Below are 17,811 nucleotides of genomic sequence, written 5' to 3'. Positions count from 1 at the left end.
GATAATCCTAATAATAGTTTACATTATCACAAACCAACGTTTATATGAGCAGCTAAGCCCCCTTTCAAAGCAGACAGCAGCTGCTGGTACGGCAGAGGGAGATGGTATGTCAAAAATCTGACCCACCTTCAAGTTTGTTTAACTCGGCTGTCAGCCTCTGCTTCCTTCCGCCACCTTCCACAGGGTGGGGGCGGGGTGCCTCCCGGTGAAGTGTTTTGTTTGCCAAGGCTCAGAACTGGCTCAACCCTGGAAGGAGCTTATCTCCCTCCCAGCTACTGGACAATCTAGACAAAGGCTAAGTCATCCTCCTCAGTGCCCCGAGGGTGAGATGGTGCCCTCCATCCACAGAGCCAGCACTGGAGGCGCCTCCGACTGCCTCCCTGGAGTCAGTGGAACATTCCCCAGGGGTAACAGTGCAGTCCTGGAGGCTGCCAGTGATTTCATCAGAGTCTGCGATGCAAACACAGATCAGCGAAGGCTCCAAGAGTCCCCAACCCTGGAAGATGCTGAGCCCACAGAAATCCCTTTAACCAAAAGCCCTAACTGTGTGTAGCTGAGTATCTGTGTTCAGGTAGTCCCGCCCTTGTTCACAGAGCATCCGCGAAGTGCAGAGCCAGGGCTAGCTCCTGCGGAAAGATCTGCAGTGACTGGGATAGGGGCCCTGTGTCCAGGGCAGCAACATCCAGGTGGAAGACGCACCTGTGTTACCTGAGTGAAGAGTGCACCTTCTGGAAGTGGCCAGCTTCATGTTCTCAAATTAGAAAATAGCGTATCATTCAGGCTACTTGTTCAGAGCGTTTATTTATTTATTTTACTTATCTGGGAGACAGAGATCTCCCATCTGCTGGTTTACTCCCCAAATGTCTCCAACAGTCAGGCCCAGGCCACATCAAAACCCGATGTGGGCCTGCCATGTAGGTGGCAGGGACCCAACTACTTGAGCCATCACCTGCTGTTTCCCAAAGTGCTCAATAACAGGAGCTGGAATGGTGAGCAGAGCAGGGATTCAAACCAAGATACTCCAATATGGGCACGCGGGCATCACAAGTAGCACTAATTATTTCTGAACCTACAGGGGTAGGAGACACCTTAGCATGGGAGAAATGGCCCCTGTACTTTATCTCCTTTTTCAGTTTCCACAGACAGGAAGCCCACTATAAGATGTTGTTAATCGGGATCAGCATTGTGGCATAGTGGGTTAAGCCACCCACCTGCAATGCTGGCATCCTATATGGGCACAGGTTTGAGTCCCAGCTGATCTACTTCCAATCCAGCTCCCCGAGAATTTACTTGGAAAAGCAGCAGAAGATGGCTCAGGTCCTTGAGTCCCTGCAACCACTCAGGAGACCCGGAAGTAGCTCCTGCCTCCTGGTTTAAGCCTGGTCCAGCCTGGTCATTACAGCCATTTGGGGAGTAAACCAGTAGATGGAAGATTCTCTCTCTGTCTCTGTCTCTGTCTTTCTCTCTCCCCCTCCCACTTTCCCTCCCTTTCTCCCTCTTTCTCTCTAGCTCTGCCTTTCAAATAAATGAAATAAACCTTTTTAAAAAAAAATGCTGTCACCCAGAGCCAAGTACCTTCTGCAGTGGTGGCTGGCTAACTTCAACGAGCCCAGGGAAGGGGGGTGAAGTGCTCCCAGCAGTGGGTAGACTTCAGGGACCCCCAATACTTTTGCTTCCATTTCTGTCCCTCCTGGTCTTACCACAGCCGTTTGGTCCCTGCCACTGAAGAACAAGACTGCTGCCTCAGTGACCAGCAGGTGGCACAGGGGGAAACCCTGCAGTCTCCCACAGGCATAAAAGACCAGCCAGCAAACCCAGCTTTCAGCTGGCACAGAACCACAAGGTCTCAGGCCAGGGAAGAGGGACCACCAGACCACAGGACTAGGCGAAGGCTCAGGGAAGGTGTTCAGAACCAAACACCATTCAAGGGGAGGGTACGCAGAGGAACAAGCTGCACGGCCCCTGCAGGACTCAGGTCTTCTACAGAACAGTGAGACGCTACTGCAGGAAGACGTGCTGGCTTCAGGCCACCCAGTGCCTTCCCAGGGCATCTTGTCATCACTGTTGTCTACACTCAGAGCTTCAGAGGGCACGGCCCTGGGGGTAAGGCTGGGTGCCCTCCAGCTCCAGGCCTGCTGCCTTGTGGTCTCTGCATGACTGGGCTCTTCCCCAGCCACTCTTCCTGCCTTGTCCTCTGGCCTCTGTCCATCTTCCCAACAGCCTCTCAGGCATTCTAGTCTCTGTCATCAGAGAACGCTGTGTACGCCTTCACTGCGACTCCTTGAAGAGTGTCTCCATTTTGATTTTCTCTCTATTGGTGCCTTTAAAGCCACCCAGGCAAGTGTTTTTAAGTCCAGGCTCTGCCACTCTGGCTGCTAAGGGGAGCCCCACACCCAGCTTTGAGGAGAAGCAACACCGCTTCACCCAGGGCAGTTGGCCCATCATTCAGGATGAGGGTTTCCGGAGCTGGCGGGAAGACCCCGGGTCAGCCCTCGCTGGGTGAAGGTCTGTGCAGGGGCCAGGGTGCCAGGTCAGGGTCCTTCTCCCCACTGCCTTCAACCAGAGCTGCTGTCCTGATATGCTTCCCACCAGAGTTCCTGTTCAAAACAGGCAAGGAAAGGGCCAGAGCGCATGTGTGTACATGTGCGCAGCCTCTCTTCCCAGAAAGAAGGCAGCTTGGTGGGAGACACAAAAACTGGCCCCTCAGTGCTGCCATCACCCACATGCAGATCACATTACCCACCAAACAAAAGCCCCCTTTCTGGTGAATTTTTACCTGCAGCTGCCTTTCCCTGCCCCTGTGGGCACCCAGCACAATACCCCAACCCTGACACTGTCTGAGAGCGAGGTCCAAGCCCCTGAGGTTGTCAACACCCTCTGCTGGGATCCAGAGCCAGGGAGCGTCTGAGGCACTGCCCTTGTTTATAGTTCAGTGATTGATTAGGCCCTAAAAGCTCCTGGCCCAGAAAACTAAATGGGATCAATCATTAACAACAGCATAGATGTTAAAACCTGGGAGACTCCGGGGCCTAATGAGCGGGACAAACAGAATTTCCATGATAACGCTTAGGTAGGTCCAACTACTTTCATCACATGCTATAAAGTCACCAAGACTCACTAATTCTTCTCTTAAAACCTTTGCTTCACTTACACGTCTTTGCTAAGCCTCAACCTGTAATCTTTCATCCACACTGGCTTTTTACTGCTATAAGATGGAGCAGCTCTGTAACACACTCAGAAGACCTCACTAGGCAGAGAGACCTAGTCCTTTCCTAAAAAACCCAGAATCAAACAAGGATGAGGTACCACCATCATAACAGAGTAAATCATAAGAATCAGAGATGTCAAAATGCACAGGACATGGAAAATTGAGTGCATGTATTCCGCTGATGACAAAGGCGGCCACTGATCACCAACCGGTTACTGTGTATGTGGCCAGAGTTAAATGCTTCACAGACGGAATCTTGCTCAAGTTCCCAAACAACCCCAGGAAATGAACTACCATTAACCCATCTTACAGATGAAGACAGAGCTCAGAGAGAAATCTGCCCAAGGTCATAATAAATGACCATTTGGTAATCATCAAATGAGGAACTGGGATTTGAGGACCAAACCTTCCCTCTTTTCAAAACAGAATTCTTCCCAGTAAATTGGCACAATCATTAATAGCACAGGCTGGTAAACGTGTTAAAAGGGCAACAGGCTCTTTGACATGGTAATTGTGCTTTGGGAAATGTATGTCAAGGAAATAAACCAAAATGGCAAGGAAGGGTGGGCAGGAAACCAATCTGCATGAAGCTGTTCACTGCAGGTTTACAACAGCAATAACTTGCAAATAGCCCAAATGTTTCAACAGTGGGAGGACAGGGAGGGCATCTGGCCTGGCGGTTAAGACACCTGTAATTCCATATCAAAGTGCTGGGTTCGAGTCCCAGCTCCCCTCTTGATTCCAGCTTCCTGGTAATACACACCCTGAAGGACAGCAGGTAAGGACTCAAAAGTAGTTGGGTTCCTGACATCGACATGGGAGACCTAGATTGAGTTCCCAGCTGCTGGCTGGAGCCTGGCCCAGCTCTAGCCTCTGTGGGCACTTGAGAAGTGAATTAGCTCCACCTCCCACAAGCCCTGCCTCTCAAATAAGTATGATAATTTTTTAATAAGAAGTTATGATCCACAATGCCCTTCTCTTCATGATCCAAAGAAGTTAAATTTTCATATAAAATAGGTAAACAAGAATAAAGGAGGGAGCCGGCCCTGTGATACAGTGGATCAAGCTGCTGCCTTTGACGCAGGCAATGCACATGGGTACCAGTTAGTGTCCCGGCTGCTCCACTTCTGATCCACCTCCCTGCTAATGCAGCTGGGAAAGCAGCAGAAGATGGCCCAAGTGTTTGGGCTCCTGCTACCCACGTGGGAGACTCAGATGGAATTCCAGGCTCCTGGCCTCAGCCTGGCCCAACCTTGGCCATCTTGGGAGTAGAAGAGCAGAAGGAAGATTTTCTCTCCCTTCTTCTGTCAGTCCCTCTTTCTCTCTAGCTCTGCCTTTCAAATAAATATATTTTAAAAACTTAAAAAAAAGAATAACTCCACTTTTTTTTTAAGATTTATTTATTTGAAAGGCAGAGTTACAGAGAGAGAGAGAGAGAGAGAAGGAGAGACAGAGAGATCTTCCATCCACTGGTTCACTCCCCAAATAGCTGCAATGTCCAGAGCTGGGCCTGTCTGAAGCCAGAAGCTTCTTGCAAGTCTCCCACAAAATCACGGGGACCCGTGGACTTGGGCCATTGTCCACTGTGTTCCCAAGCTCATTGCGAGAGAGCTGGATAGGAAAGTAGAGCAGCAGAGACTTGAACTGGTACCCATGTGGGATGCTGGCGTCACAAGTGGCAACTTTAGCCATTTTACCACAGCGCTGGCCCCGTAACTCCGTAATTTTAAGACTCCCTCTTTGACTTTTACATCAGTCTTTTTCTTAAATCTTATCAACAAAACCTCCTTAGTTGTAAGCCCACAGCTCACGAAATTCCATAAGAACTCATTTACAAACTGGAACATTATTCCTGCTACCATTTTGTTTATGCTAATCAAAGTCCACCCTTTGTGAATCGCATGCACATTTGGAAACGTAACAGTCTTCACCACCACAGGCGATTCAGAGCCGCTGAACACGTGTCTACACGGAGGCCTTGTGCTCCGTGCAGAAGGTGGCGGTTTATGCCCAACTGCCATTGTACTGACCCGAATCTGCCCACACAGGCTCTTCCTCACCCTCTGTCCCGGCAAATGGGCGGGTCTGGCACACCCCAGCCAAGCCACAGGCTCTTCCTGAACTCCCTGCCCACGGCCCTTGCAGTGGCCTCCTGTACACCCCACCACTGGGAAGGGACAGAAGCACAGCAAAGGGGCGGCCCAACTAAACGCTGCCTCTTCCAGGATGTCATCTTCAGAAGCGGCTGCAAGCTGGGGAAAGGACCGGAAGACAGCACCACCTCTGGAGAAGGGAAGGCAAGTCCCTCTGCTTTCCAGCACTACGCTCCGTCTGGAAGAACCCAAGGTCAGTCTGTGACCAAAGTCCCTCTTTCCCCAACTTGGGATGGCTTACTATGACTCCTTAGGCATAATCACTGGGCCCAGTGTGCGTCTAGCACAGAGCCAAGGCTCCACACTATCACAGCACTCATGACTGGAGGGTAGGCCATCCAGTGCCATAGCCCCTGGCTATAGATGCCTATTGAAACTAGGTTAGGGCAGGCACTGTGGCATAGTAGGTTAGGCCTCCACCTGCGGCGCCAGCATCCCATATGGGTGCTAGTTTAAGTCCCGGCTGCTCCTCTTCCAATCTAGCTCTCTGCCAATGGCCTGGGAAAGCAATGGAAGATGGCCCAAGTGCTTTGGCCCCTGTACCTGTGTGGGAGACCAGAAGAAGCTCCTGGCTCCTGGCTTCAGACTGGCCCTGCTCTGGGCATTGCAGCCATTTCAGGAGCGAACCAGTGGACAGAAGCAACTCTCTAACTCTGCCTCTCAAATAAATAAATAAATCCTCTAAATAAATAAATAAATAAGTAGAATTAAAAATTCAGGGGTAGGCATCTAGCACAGTGGTTAGGTTGCCAGCACGCCATATAAGAGTGCCTGCGATTGAGCACCAGTTTTGCTTCTCACTCAGCTTCCCACTGATTCAGACCCTGGGAGGTCTGAATGGAAGACCTGGAGTAAGTTCTATGCTCCTGGCTTTGGCCTGGTCTAGCCCCGGGGAGTGAACCAACGGGTAGGAAATCTCTGTATCTGTCTGCCTTTCAAATAAATAAAAATTTTTTAAAAGATTTATTTTATGGGGCCGGCGCTGTGGCGCAGCAGGTTAACACCCTAGCCTGAAGCGCCAGCATCCCATATGGGTGCCAGTTCTAGTCCCGGCTGCTCCTCTTCCTATCCAGCTCTCTGTTATGGCCTAGGAAAGCAGTAGAAGATGGCCCAAGACCTTGGGCCCCTGCACCCGCGTGGGAGACCCGGAAGAAGCTCCTGGCTCCTGGATTTGGAACGGTGCAGCTCCGGCCATTGCGGCCAATTGAGGAGTGAACCATCAGATGAAAGACCTCTCTGTCTCTGTCTCTGTCTCTCTCTCTCTCTCTCTCTCTCTTTCTGCCTCTCCTCTCTCTGTATAACTCTGACTTTCAAATAAATACTGATACTATTTAATTGAAAGACAGAGTTACAGAGAGAGGTGGAGACAGAGAGAAAGGTCTTCCATCTGCTGGTTTGTTCCCCAGATGGCCACATCGGCGGGAGCTGCACCGGTCCAAAACCAGGAGCCAGGAGCTTCTTCCAGGTCTCCCACGTGGGTACAGGGGCCCAAGGACTTGAGTCATCTTCTACTGCTAGCCCAGGCCATAGCAGAAAGCTGGATCAGAAGAGGAACAGCCAGGACTAGAACCGGTGCCCATATGGGATGCCGGCACTTCAGGCCAGGGCTTTAACCTGCTGAGCCATAGCGCCATCCCCCAAATAAATAAATTTTTAAAAATTCAGCTCGTGAACATGCTAACCACACAACAGCTACAGGGTCTACCAGTTACTGAATAGGGCCGTGCGGGGAAGAATGGGCACATCATCACAGAAAGTCCTTTTGGGCAGTGCCAGGTGGACCACCAGCACCTGCGCCACCTGCCTCTGCAACTCCAGGTGCTAATCTCCTCCCAGCTGTCACCAGGCACCATCTGCCACCTAGGTAGCAATTCAGTTTCAGCTGGGCAGCATTGTTTTTTATTTACATGCAGTAAAATGGACATTGGGGGGTACACTGCTCCCCAAGTTCACAGGCGTGTAAACACTTGTGTATCCACCACCACAATCAGCCTACAAATAGTTCTACCACTCCCCAAATTCCCTTGGACTGCCCCTTTGTAGTCAAATCCTCTGCATCCCCCAATAACCTTGTCCAACACTGATCTGGCAGCTTGTTGAAAAACTCAGATACCTGCCTTCCCCTGGAAATCCCACTTAAGCAGGTCTGGGGTGAGGCCCGGAATCTCCTCCCCATCCCAAGAATGTTCCTCGGGTGATTCTGGTGTTCAGCCAGGTTTGGGAACCTTTGGGGTAAATGTCTAACTGAGCGGAAGGTGAAAGTCTGCAAAGGGCTATCGGGTCTCCCGTCTTGCTGTCTGTCCATCCCCTACCAGTGGCTCTGTGACACGTGGCAGCTGTCCATGCCAGGCGGGGTGCTTGGAAGCCTCCAGGGGGAATGGGCTGGGGAAGAACTCTGAGGCTCTGGTTTCTGGCAGAGAGAGGCCTCTCCGAGTCATATGGTCTCCCATTTTAATCCCTTCCTGGCTCTTTGTGCCATGGAATCCTCATTTAGGGGGAGGGAAAAAAAAAAAAAAAAAAAACACATCAGAGATCATCGCCTACCTTTGAGGCTCACGAGGAAGCGATGAGTTAGATAACAGGTTCAAAGGCACTGACGGGCAGCCAAGGAGAAAGGTGCCCTGTCCTGGCTACATCATCACAGCACAGCCATCTCCTGTGGCCGGCACCCTCCTCAACCTGACTCTGCCTGACGGATGCTGGGAGACTAGGACTCAAATTACAGGAGGAAAAAAAAAGTACCAAAAAACTTCGCCTCCTAAATTCATGACTCCAAGGGCAAGGCACCAAATTCCATTTTCACAGGGGGATTCAGAGGGAGTAGGCTCCATCACAGAAAAATCTCGGCTCAGAAAGTCAACCATTACAATGAGAGCCCAACTCGAGTTTAGCCGTTCTGCCTGGCTTGCGCCTTCTCTGCCGAGGATTCCTGGAAAACACTTTGAAAAGTTCAGGATGATCAAAGGAGAGGCATGGCCAACACACAAAGTGCTATCATTTAATATCGCATGTTTATTTAGCCCCACGAAGCCAAAGAGGGAAGACTGTTTGAAAAGGACAGAATGCCTGCTTAATCAACTAAAAACGCATTCATTACTATGCTATTCACCACGGCTTTCCTGAAATCAGACACTCGTGCCCCTAGACCATAAGATTGAAGCGATTTGAAATGAAAATATTTCCTGTCCACTGCTTGCCAGTTTCTAGCCCCAGAGTGATATAACAGATGACATCCAGTACAATAAATGCTTTTATTAACCATAAATTTGAGACTGCTTTAGGGATTTGAAGTGTTGGGTTTCATGCTGAAAAAATGTAATGTTATCCACAGAGCATCAGGGAGTAACAAAACAGAGGCATAGGTTATGCTACTTTGATCAAATTATGCACCACCACCCCCCCCAATCATCTTTTGCATTTAAAATAGTGGGTGCATTCAGGGAGTACCTTCAAGGTGCACCAGCATAGTTTCACCAGACATCTCCGAGAGCTCAGCAGGATCTGTCCTGAGAGCAGATTGAAGGGAACTAGCAGCTTTCGCTAAACAGAAACAAAGCTGACAAGTGTTAGCTAGGAGAGCTGAGAAATTTAAGTATTAAGAAGAGACTCCTAACTCAGAGTTTCTCAGCTTCAATACTACTGATATTTTGGGCCAGGAAACTCTTTATTGCCTGATCTGTGCACGTTAGGATGTGTGCAACATCCCATGGCCCTTCCTACTAAATGCCAGGCGCACTCCAAGCCAGTTATGATGACCAAAAACATCTCCAGAAACTCCTCAATCAAAAACCAGGCTCTAAATTAAATTCTAGTCTTGTTTATTAGCAAATGTTGCCCAGTGTTTCCCCATCTAATGAAAACGCCTGAGCCTGGGGAACCGTGCAGCCCTAGCACTTCGTCCCCGATGCCTCCCACCACACCAAAAGACAGAGAAAGAGACAACCCCAAGTGGTTTCTGAAATTGAAAGCACCCCCCCATGCCTCTTCCACCCAAACAGAGTACAGCGTAACCATGGAAACCAAAACTCTCTCTCCTGGGACCAGAGCAAACCAGACTAAGCAAAGGCAGGCCGCCACCCCCTCCGGAGGTGCACCCCCAGGGCCCGGCCTTTGTGTCCGGCAGGGAGCCCTGGCCCGCTGGGATGGGGCTACACCCCATCTCTGCCAGCATCCAAATCGCTGCTTTCTGGCCTTTCACTGTCAGGCCACGGAAGGGACCGCGGATTCGGTGCCAGAAAAGCAAATGAAAAGCGAGGTTGAACCTCTCAGTCCATTCTCTGGATGCTGAATGTCCCACTATTGCGTCTCGGCGTGACATTTCATGGCCAGCAGGGGAGGAGGCCCAGTCTTGAAAGCTGAACAAACGCAGGGCACACAGGCCCGCCCGCGCCCTCGCAGTCTCTCTGCACTTATGAATAAAAGATGGGGGTTTTGTCTCCATCGTTTCCCTGGTACCCTTTGAGAACAACAACCTGTCGCTTTTTGACGTTTTAACTTACTTTGAAAAATAACCAATATTAACTTTACATGTCCTTGCCTTGAATTCGGGGGCAGGGGGTTGAAAGGGACCGAGAAAAGCCATGGAATTAGGTTGAAGATGGCAGTGCAACTGAACGCACTGAAACCGTGTGTAAGGGGCTCTACTCCAGTAATGTAGGCGACATGCAATCACAGAACTGGCAGGCTGGAAACTGACTTGGAGGATGTGTTGTGGCCTTTACTGGAAATAAAGTTCAATGTTTTCCTAGCACAAAGGAAGGCAGAGGCGGGATTTTGGTGTGAGGAAGCACTCAACCGTAAGTGTGCCCCCTGCCAAACAGGGGATCTTTAAAAGGAACTCTTTCCTACAACTGCTTGCAAGGAGCCCCTGTGAATAGCAAAAGACCTGAGCAGTGCTGAGAAACAGTCCCCCTGGTTTTCACAGAGAGTGGTCGCTTTCAGGAGGTGATGACAGGATGGCACAAATGCCACCCTGCACATTCTTTAGAGCCCTATGTCAAATTTCATATATGCTCAAAGACAACACAAGGCTAAGCTATGTTCCGTTGCCGGAAAGGTCTCCCTGTGTGCTATGATCTCAGTTAGAAAAATCAAATTTTCCTTATGACTAAAACCACACCCACGTTTGTCCTCTGCCGCTGTCACTGTACGACGACTTCACAGTATCACCTGGAGTAGGGTCTTGCCAAAATACTTAACTCAAATCTTGAGAAAATACTGAGAAATCCAATTCACAGGACTGTCTACACATACGACTGACTCTTCAGGATGTGTAGACTGGTTATCAAGGACCGAAAGTAGGTTGAGGAACCGTTCTAGATAAAAAGCAACTAAAGGGGCCGGTGCTGTGGCATAGCAGGTTAAGCCCTGGCCTGAAGCACTGGGATCCCATATGGGCACCGGTTCAAATCCCTGCTGCTCCACTTCCAATCCAGCTCCCTGCTAATGGCCTGGGAAAGCAGTGGAAGGTGCACCCACATGGGAGACCCGGAAGAAGCTCCTGGCTCCTAGCTTCAGATTTTTCAGTCTAGCTGCAGCCGTTGTGGCCATTTGAGGAGTGAACCAGTGGAGAGAAAAAAAAAAAAAAAAAAAGTCACAGGTGCCTTTAAAATCCGCTCTGCATCCTTCCTAAAAATTCATCCCCAGCAATGGATCATTTCCCCTCTCCTCTTATCAGAATTCCTAGTAACTTAAAAATCTTTAAGAACTCCTTAAAACCTGCCTGCTCTCCGCCGGGCTCTCTCCTGTCCCCCACCCCACCCTTTTTAAATGAGATAAAAGCCATGAGTCTAAGCACTTAAACAAGAAACACAAAGTGTGACTCCCTCTTAAGTAAGAGGAAGACAGCTCAGGGGATGGGAAACACACTCAAGTGAAAAGATGGGGAAGGCAGACTGCCTGGCCTTCAGTGCCTTGTGGGAGAGGCAGAGCGTCCGGCGCAGCCACCTCGGGCATCTGACACTGGGAACCCACAGCTTTTGCGGGCGCTGCCAGATGTTACATCTGCCCTGCTTAATTTTGATAAAACTCCATGACCTCTTTCTCAAATTAAAAAGGCAATGCCATTTTTTTTTTAAACCACAGGAGCTATCTTTAGTGAAGCCTTCTAAGGATTTCACTAATTCATAGCCAGCCAACCAGGACTTTTCCCACAGTCTCCCACAAAAAAGCCCGGGAAGTCACTGATTGCTTGGCTGGATCTGAATATGAGCAGAGGTAAGATCAGAAATATCTAGTTCCTCCCACAGGGAGGCGAGGCATGAAAATCAAAGCCAGGCAAAAACTCATTACCACAGCTGGCCGGCAAATCCACAGCCCCGGAAAGAAGGCTAAGAACATCTCTGGTGCCGGACAGACCTGGAAGGGGCTTCAGAAAAATGAAACAAATGCATTCACAGCCAGAGGGGAATGAGACAAAGACGCGACCTGCACCTGCGTCGGAAAGGACAGAAAGTTCTGCAAACCGAGGGCGGCTGCGGCTGCCCCAGGCTGAGACACTTGTCACTCCCGTCATTTTGCAAAGCCCAAAGCCAGCATGCTGAGTGCTTAGCAGTCACCTCTCACATTTTTCTCATCCACAGGGCAGGGTGAGGTGGGCAGTGCAAACGCCCTTCTCATGCAACACCCTCCCTGCAAGATAAGGTGCCTGTGGGATCCCAGCCCCTACCCCACTCTGGTGGGACCCTGGGCCTGCAGCCAGTGCACGGCTCCCAGCAGGAGGGCCAATAATCTGTGGTGTGAATGAATAAATAACACATATTTTTTATGCTACTCTCAGCACCTAACATCGCATGATTAGCAATGTTAAGAAAACACAAGCAACTCCAGAATTTCAGAGGCAATTTTTCTTGCAATTGCTCGGCTGACACGCTTCCTGCTCTGAGGCCACGGGAGACTGTGCACTTGCAAGCAGCCATTGCTCTTGTCACCCACTTGAATCTCTTCCTGGGCACTTAGCTGTTCCAGAAACACGCGTGGAAGACCTACTGCGTGCAGGACACCGTTCTTGCGACACAGAAGGGAACAGGACAGATAAAGACCCCTCCCCGGTATGGCTGACACTGCAACAGTGGGGAGACAGACCGCCAAGAAATTCTATGTCTCGTGGTGGAAAGCTTCATGGAGAAAAACAAAGGGGAAGAGGACAGCATTCAGTGACCTGCTAGGCTTAAACAAGGGTATTTTGTTATTTGGCTGGTATTTTGTTATTCTGTTTCCTCTCATGAACTCTAAGTTGCAGGGGTAGGTGTTTGTCCTGGCAGGTTAAGACGCCTGTATCTCATACCCAAGTACCTGGGTTCGAGTCCTGGCTCTGCTCCCGATCCCAGTTCCTGCTAAAGCACACTCTAGGAGGTAGCAAGTGATGGTTAAGACGCCTGTATCTCATACCCAAGTACCTGGGTTCGAGTCCTGGCTCTGCTCCCGATCCCAGTTCCTGCTAAAGCACACCCTAGGAGGTGGCAAGTGATGGTTCAAGTAGCTGAGTCCCTGTCTTCTGTGTGCCAGGCCTGGAGTGAGTTCCTGGCTCCCGGCATCAGCCTTGGCTCAGCCTTGGCCTTTATCGGCAGTTAGGGAGTGGATCAGAGGATAAGAACTTACTTGCTCTCTCTCTCTGCCTCTCAAAAAAAAAATTTTTTTTTAATAAAAGTAAGGAAAATCTAAGCTGTAGAAATCGAGTCTAACACAGGAAGCACCAACTACTCAGTGACCGAATGAATGGCTGCTCAGTGCCATTCCGATGAAGTAGGTCAGGCACTGGACAACCCTTCCAAGCTGTTCCAGTCCTGACAGCACCCACACAGGCAACGTTCAAGATGCTCTGTAGCTATCCCAGCTCATATCTTCAGCCTTACTCGTCCCCTGTCCATAAGGCCTTCCCTCGTCCAGCTTTGTCCATATCTTGCTTCCCCTCCAAATGGTTCCCTTCCCCCAGTCCCACTCCCTGGACGGACTATGCCCCAAGTCAGGCCAAAGCCTCCTCTGAACCATTCAAATTCCATGTCTTATTCACATACCAATCATATCTCTGCCTCTTCATTGCATCACTGCAAACAAGGTTGGACGGTGGAGCTAGCATTGTGGGTAAAGCCACTGTCTGTGGCAACGGCATCCCATAGGAGCAGCGGTTCCTGTCCCGGCTGCTCTACTTCCCTTCCAGCTTCCCGCTAATGTGCCTGGAAAAGCAGCAGAAGATGGCCAAGTGCTTAGACCCCTGCCACCCATCTGGGAGACCAAGAAAAAGCTCCTGAATCCTGGCTCCAGCCAGGCCCAGCCCTGGTCATTGCTGCCATTTGAGGGAGTGAACCAGCAAACAGAAGATCAGTCTCTTTCTCTCTCTCTAACTCTGCCTTTCAAATAAATAAAATAAAGCTAAAAAAAAAAAAAAAAAAAAAAAAGACTGGATGCATTCTCACCACATCTGGAGGCACAGTGGGGTCAGTCAGACTCTATTAAAGGCAAGTTTGGTAGCCCAGATAAAATTCCCATGGGGAAACTGAGGCAGAGCAATAATCCAGAATGACTGGGGATCAACCAAGACCTGGTTAAAAAAAGCCAGAGTTCTCAAGGTGGCCTCCAAGCAGAGCCTCAGGCACCTGCTGATGTCCAGCTGCTTTTCCAACAGGCAGTTGAAGGAGGAGCAGAAGGAAGTGTGGGCCAGGTTTCTCAGGGAGCAGCAGGGAGGCATGGAGAGATGACGGGGAGCCCTCTGTAGCCTGCACTCAGAATCCGTCCTACACCTCCCTGCAGTCCCTCCTTCTTTTGTCTTACATGACTGCCCAGATGGGGAGCTGCTGTGGACAGGGGCCTGCACCTAGACCTGTTTCTCTTCCCTGCAACAGGTCACAAAAGTAGTCTTTCACCTCCTGGCTCCAAATAAGTCTTTTTTGAGCTTCAGACACTGTGTGGTTACAATAAATCCCAATGGTGTGAGTGTCTGTGCCTCACCTAGAGCAAATGTGCACACTCTGGAGGAAGGAGGCCAGAATCTGTCACTCAACTAGGACCACGCTCTGGCCGACGGCACCTGCCTTTGGTCTGCATTGCACGGCCTTTGCCTTAGAGGAAAGGGGGCCCGTTTCAGGAAAGGAGAAACCAGACATCACCTGGACAGAATAAAATCACAAGGAAAGGGTTTCTAAACCATATGGCCTTGCCCGGTAAAAACGTACCTCTTCCTCCGAAGGAAACCCTCCCTTTATCCCATCAACCCTCCCACTCCCCAGGAGAACGTCTCAGAACAGAAGTCTGGGTCACAGCCAGCACGTTTGCAAGGGTTCCTATTCGGGGTGGGGGGGGGGGGGAGGGCTACAAAACTGACAAAACGGAACGTGTGGAAAAACTCCTAGTTTTTTTAAGAGAAGAAAGTACTTTTTAAATCTGCAATAAGTTCAATTTAAAACCTAATCCCTTATGATTTCCAAAACATTCACTTAATGTGTGAGATGTACTTATCAACCTCAACATTTTAAGGAAGGCTATCAATTTCTATTCCCCCTTCTCAAAACCGAGGCTTGAGTTTTATATGGCTTGTCGGTAAGTTCAAGCAAGCTTTCCTACAATGCCGTAGTTTTAATGAAAAGCCTCCAAGTCAAGGTCTATTCGGTTAGGTTTGGAATGAAGAAAGCTACAATCAAATTGCAATTCATTAAGCTTCCAACAAAAGCTGTCATCTACTCCCCTTTCGAATCTTAAGGTACCAGCCGTATGCAAAGAAAGACATCTTGCCATTAGTTACTACAAAACAAACCCTTCTTGAATGTGTACAGAAGAGGGAGTTTTCATTTGTGCCATTCAATCAGAAAATTTATGGGCTGACTTCCGTTTTAGAAGAGAATTACATGTGTGTTCACATCACATCTTTATTTTGTCATCCACCCAGTGATTTGTTGAGGACAGCTGGTACCTATTAAGTCCCCCCCTCCTTTAAATGTTGTAGCCTTAATTAGCTACATCCACCTTCCCCCAACATTTCCAAACAAGGAACCAAAGAAGAGGGAGACTGTTTCTATCAAGGGGACTTGGAACAATGGAGCTGTAACCGTTAAAATAATAGTGTCTACTAGAGACTAACTACGGTTACTCCTTTTTTATGCCTTTTCACAAAAACAAGGTACAGATGGAGTTTCAATTTTCAGCCTTTGTTACGTAGGTAATTTTTTTTTTTTTAGTTCTTCAATTTTTAGTTTCCTGCCTGGTGTTATTAATTAAACCCTCTTTTAAGATATTGCTTGGGAAAAGCTGAGGGAATCTCCCAGGGGATGTCCTCAGTATTATTTAAGCTGCAAACTTCTGTCAAGTTTTTGAGCACATGGGACTAAGCAGACAGAATCTGCAGGCAGAGAAACAAGCTGAGGATGCTTTCTGTGACCAGACACTAGAGTTTCTTGCATGATGAAAAATCACTTTAACCTGCAATTAGTAGGTAAAACGCACTGATCTAGTCTCCCAGTTAGGCTGCCCGATTAAAAAAGAAAAAAAAAAAAGTACCCATAACCAGGCTACATTTTGAGCAAGATAAGGAGCCACCTCCAAGATGCCCCCTTGGATTTGTTTCTTCTTGCAGACTGGACCTAGCTTTAATCTGCAAAGGACCAGATCTGTTTCAATAGGATGCAATCACTCCAGGGCTTATGTCTTTTCAATCAGCCGGTGGCCCTGCCGGGTTTAGAGTGGCAGAGGGGAAGTGGCCTGTGGTTAAACAGAGGAAATACCAAGGCATTTTAATAGAGCAAATAGTCTACTTCCCACCGGGAAGAGCTTCAAAGGCCCTGGGCCCCAGAAGAGACAATGGGTGGTGAGGCCATCAGTCACCTAATCGTGTGTCGGGGGCCCATTCAGGACATCCCAGCAGCCAAGACAAACACAGCCCAGGAGGACAATGCCTCCCACTGGCTGGAGATGAGGCCTGGGACACCGGCACAGAAGGTAAGGTCCTGGGCTTGCTGAGGGCAGGACACTCTCCAAATCTGGGGGGAGGTGGGAGACAGAAAAGGTCTGCCTGCCAGGAGAGAGGTCTGCTCCAACGATGCTGCCCCCTGGCCCAGCCCATCAAGCTTCTGAGCCCCCATCCCACTCCGTGCTCTTACAAACCAAGGGCAGGGAACCCGAGCTTCCAGAAGCCAGGAAACCCCATCCATCATAGGCAGGCACAAGAGGCAGTGGGGAATGAAAGAGGACAATACAACTGTGGATGGGGTGGCCCAGCAGTAGACAAATGCCAGGGCACAATATGGGAAAACCTCAGGGATGGAAGAGGAAAGAGGGCTTGAAAGCTTGAACAAAAAACGAACCCACACATTTTAGGCCAAATGAAGCATGAAAAGTACGCAACTTAAACCAAAGACTTCAACCAGCATTAGCAGTTCTTCCCTTTGTAGGGACGCTGAGGTTTGATCAGCCCAGAATCTGATTTCGAGCCTGTCGGGCTCCTTCCTGAGCCGGGTTGCTAGACAAGCCCAGCTGTTCAGGGGAGGAAGCCAGAGCAAGGGTCAAGGCCTCCTCACTGCAGGCCCCCTCCTCAGCTCCAGGCCAGGGTGTCCCGCCTAGCTGGCTCCCCAGCACCCTCTCAGCCAGCCTGACTCCTGCAACTGCCCAGAGATCTGACAAAATCTCCACATTCCTCTCCAAGTCCAGTGAGCCAGCTTAAAACAAAACCCTGATTTCGACTGTGTAGACGAGCCTTCTCGCCCCCTTCTCTGGATGGTGGAAGCCCGGTCTCCTAAGACATCAGAAGCTGTGGGGAGCTTGCTCAAATGCCAATTCCAGGGTTCCACCCCACTTCCGCCCCAGGGCCCGCTGGCCTGGAATCTGCATTTTAACAAGCTCAAGAAGCCATTCATACTTACAAGGGAAAGGTACAAAAGTGGGGCTGGGCGAGGGGCGCAGAGGGGGCACTGCCGGTCTGCTCGCTCAGCTGTGTCCTCCAGTCAATAACCAGCACAATGCCCCAGGCGCTGCAGGGGCTCGCCAGCGGCCGGCTGGCCAGCTGGCCAGGCTGGGGAGAGAAGAGAAAGATGGACACCAGCCAGGAAGGTTCCCAATTAACGAGGCAAAACAGGCTGCGAGAAAGCACTGCAATTCTTATAAAAACGTCTCTCTGAAAAATGTGTCGACCGGGCTGAATAATTTTTAACCATGATCCTGTGAGGGCCATGACAGCATCTGCAACATGGACGATATGTCCACGAGACAGACACACCAGATGTGGGCTTGGGAGCCATGAGCTGCAAGTGAATGAAAACGCATCCAATTCCGAATCAAATAAACACGGCTGGGCGCGCAGCCAAGGAGAATTCTTGGATTGGACTTTTATCAGGAACCTAAATTTTAACCAGCTGGAACTTCTTTTTGTCCAAGTACCACCCTATTCCTTCCTACCTTTCGAGATGAAGGATGCCTTAAATGGGAAACTTGCACATCACTGTCAAGGCCATGCCAGCATCCTGGCTT

The 17,811-nt window shown here is 49.7% G+C and overlaps 1 protein-coding gene across 3 annotated transcripts in view; it reads right to left on the bottom strand.

The window, feature by feature from the left end:
- IL17RD (interleukin 17 receptor D) overlaps positions 1–17,811 on the bottom strand; it is a 69,512-nt gene that overhangs the window by 48,045 nt on the left and 3,656 nt on the right. The window contains exon 1 of one of the 3 annotated variants that reach the window (XM_089306050.1): positions 17,208–17,356. The exons of the other annotated variants lie outside the window; for them this stretch is intronic. The gene's annotated coding sequence lies outside the window, so the exon portion shown is untranslated. Of the gene's footprint in view, positions 1–17,207; positions 17,357–17,811 lie in introns of those variants that run through there. 3 annotated transcript variants of the gene reach the window in all.

Source organism: Oryctolagus cuniculus, chromosome 10 (assembly GCF_051225735.1).
Source record: "Oryctolagus cuniculus isolate XC-2025 breed Fujian yellow rabbit chromosome 10, ASM5122573v1, whole genome shotgun sequence".
Classification (NCBI taxonomy): domain Eukaryota; kingdom Metazoa; phylum Chordata; class Mammalia; order Lagomorpha; family Leporidae; genus Oryctolagus; species Oryctolagus cuniculus.
The sequence above is the reverse complement of the archived record's forward strand: the minus strand, read 5'-3'. Positions and strand labels throughout refer to the sequence as shown.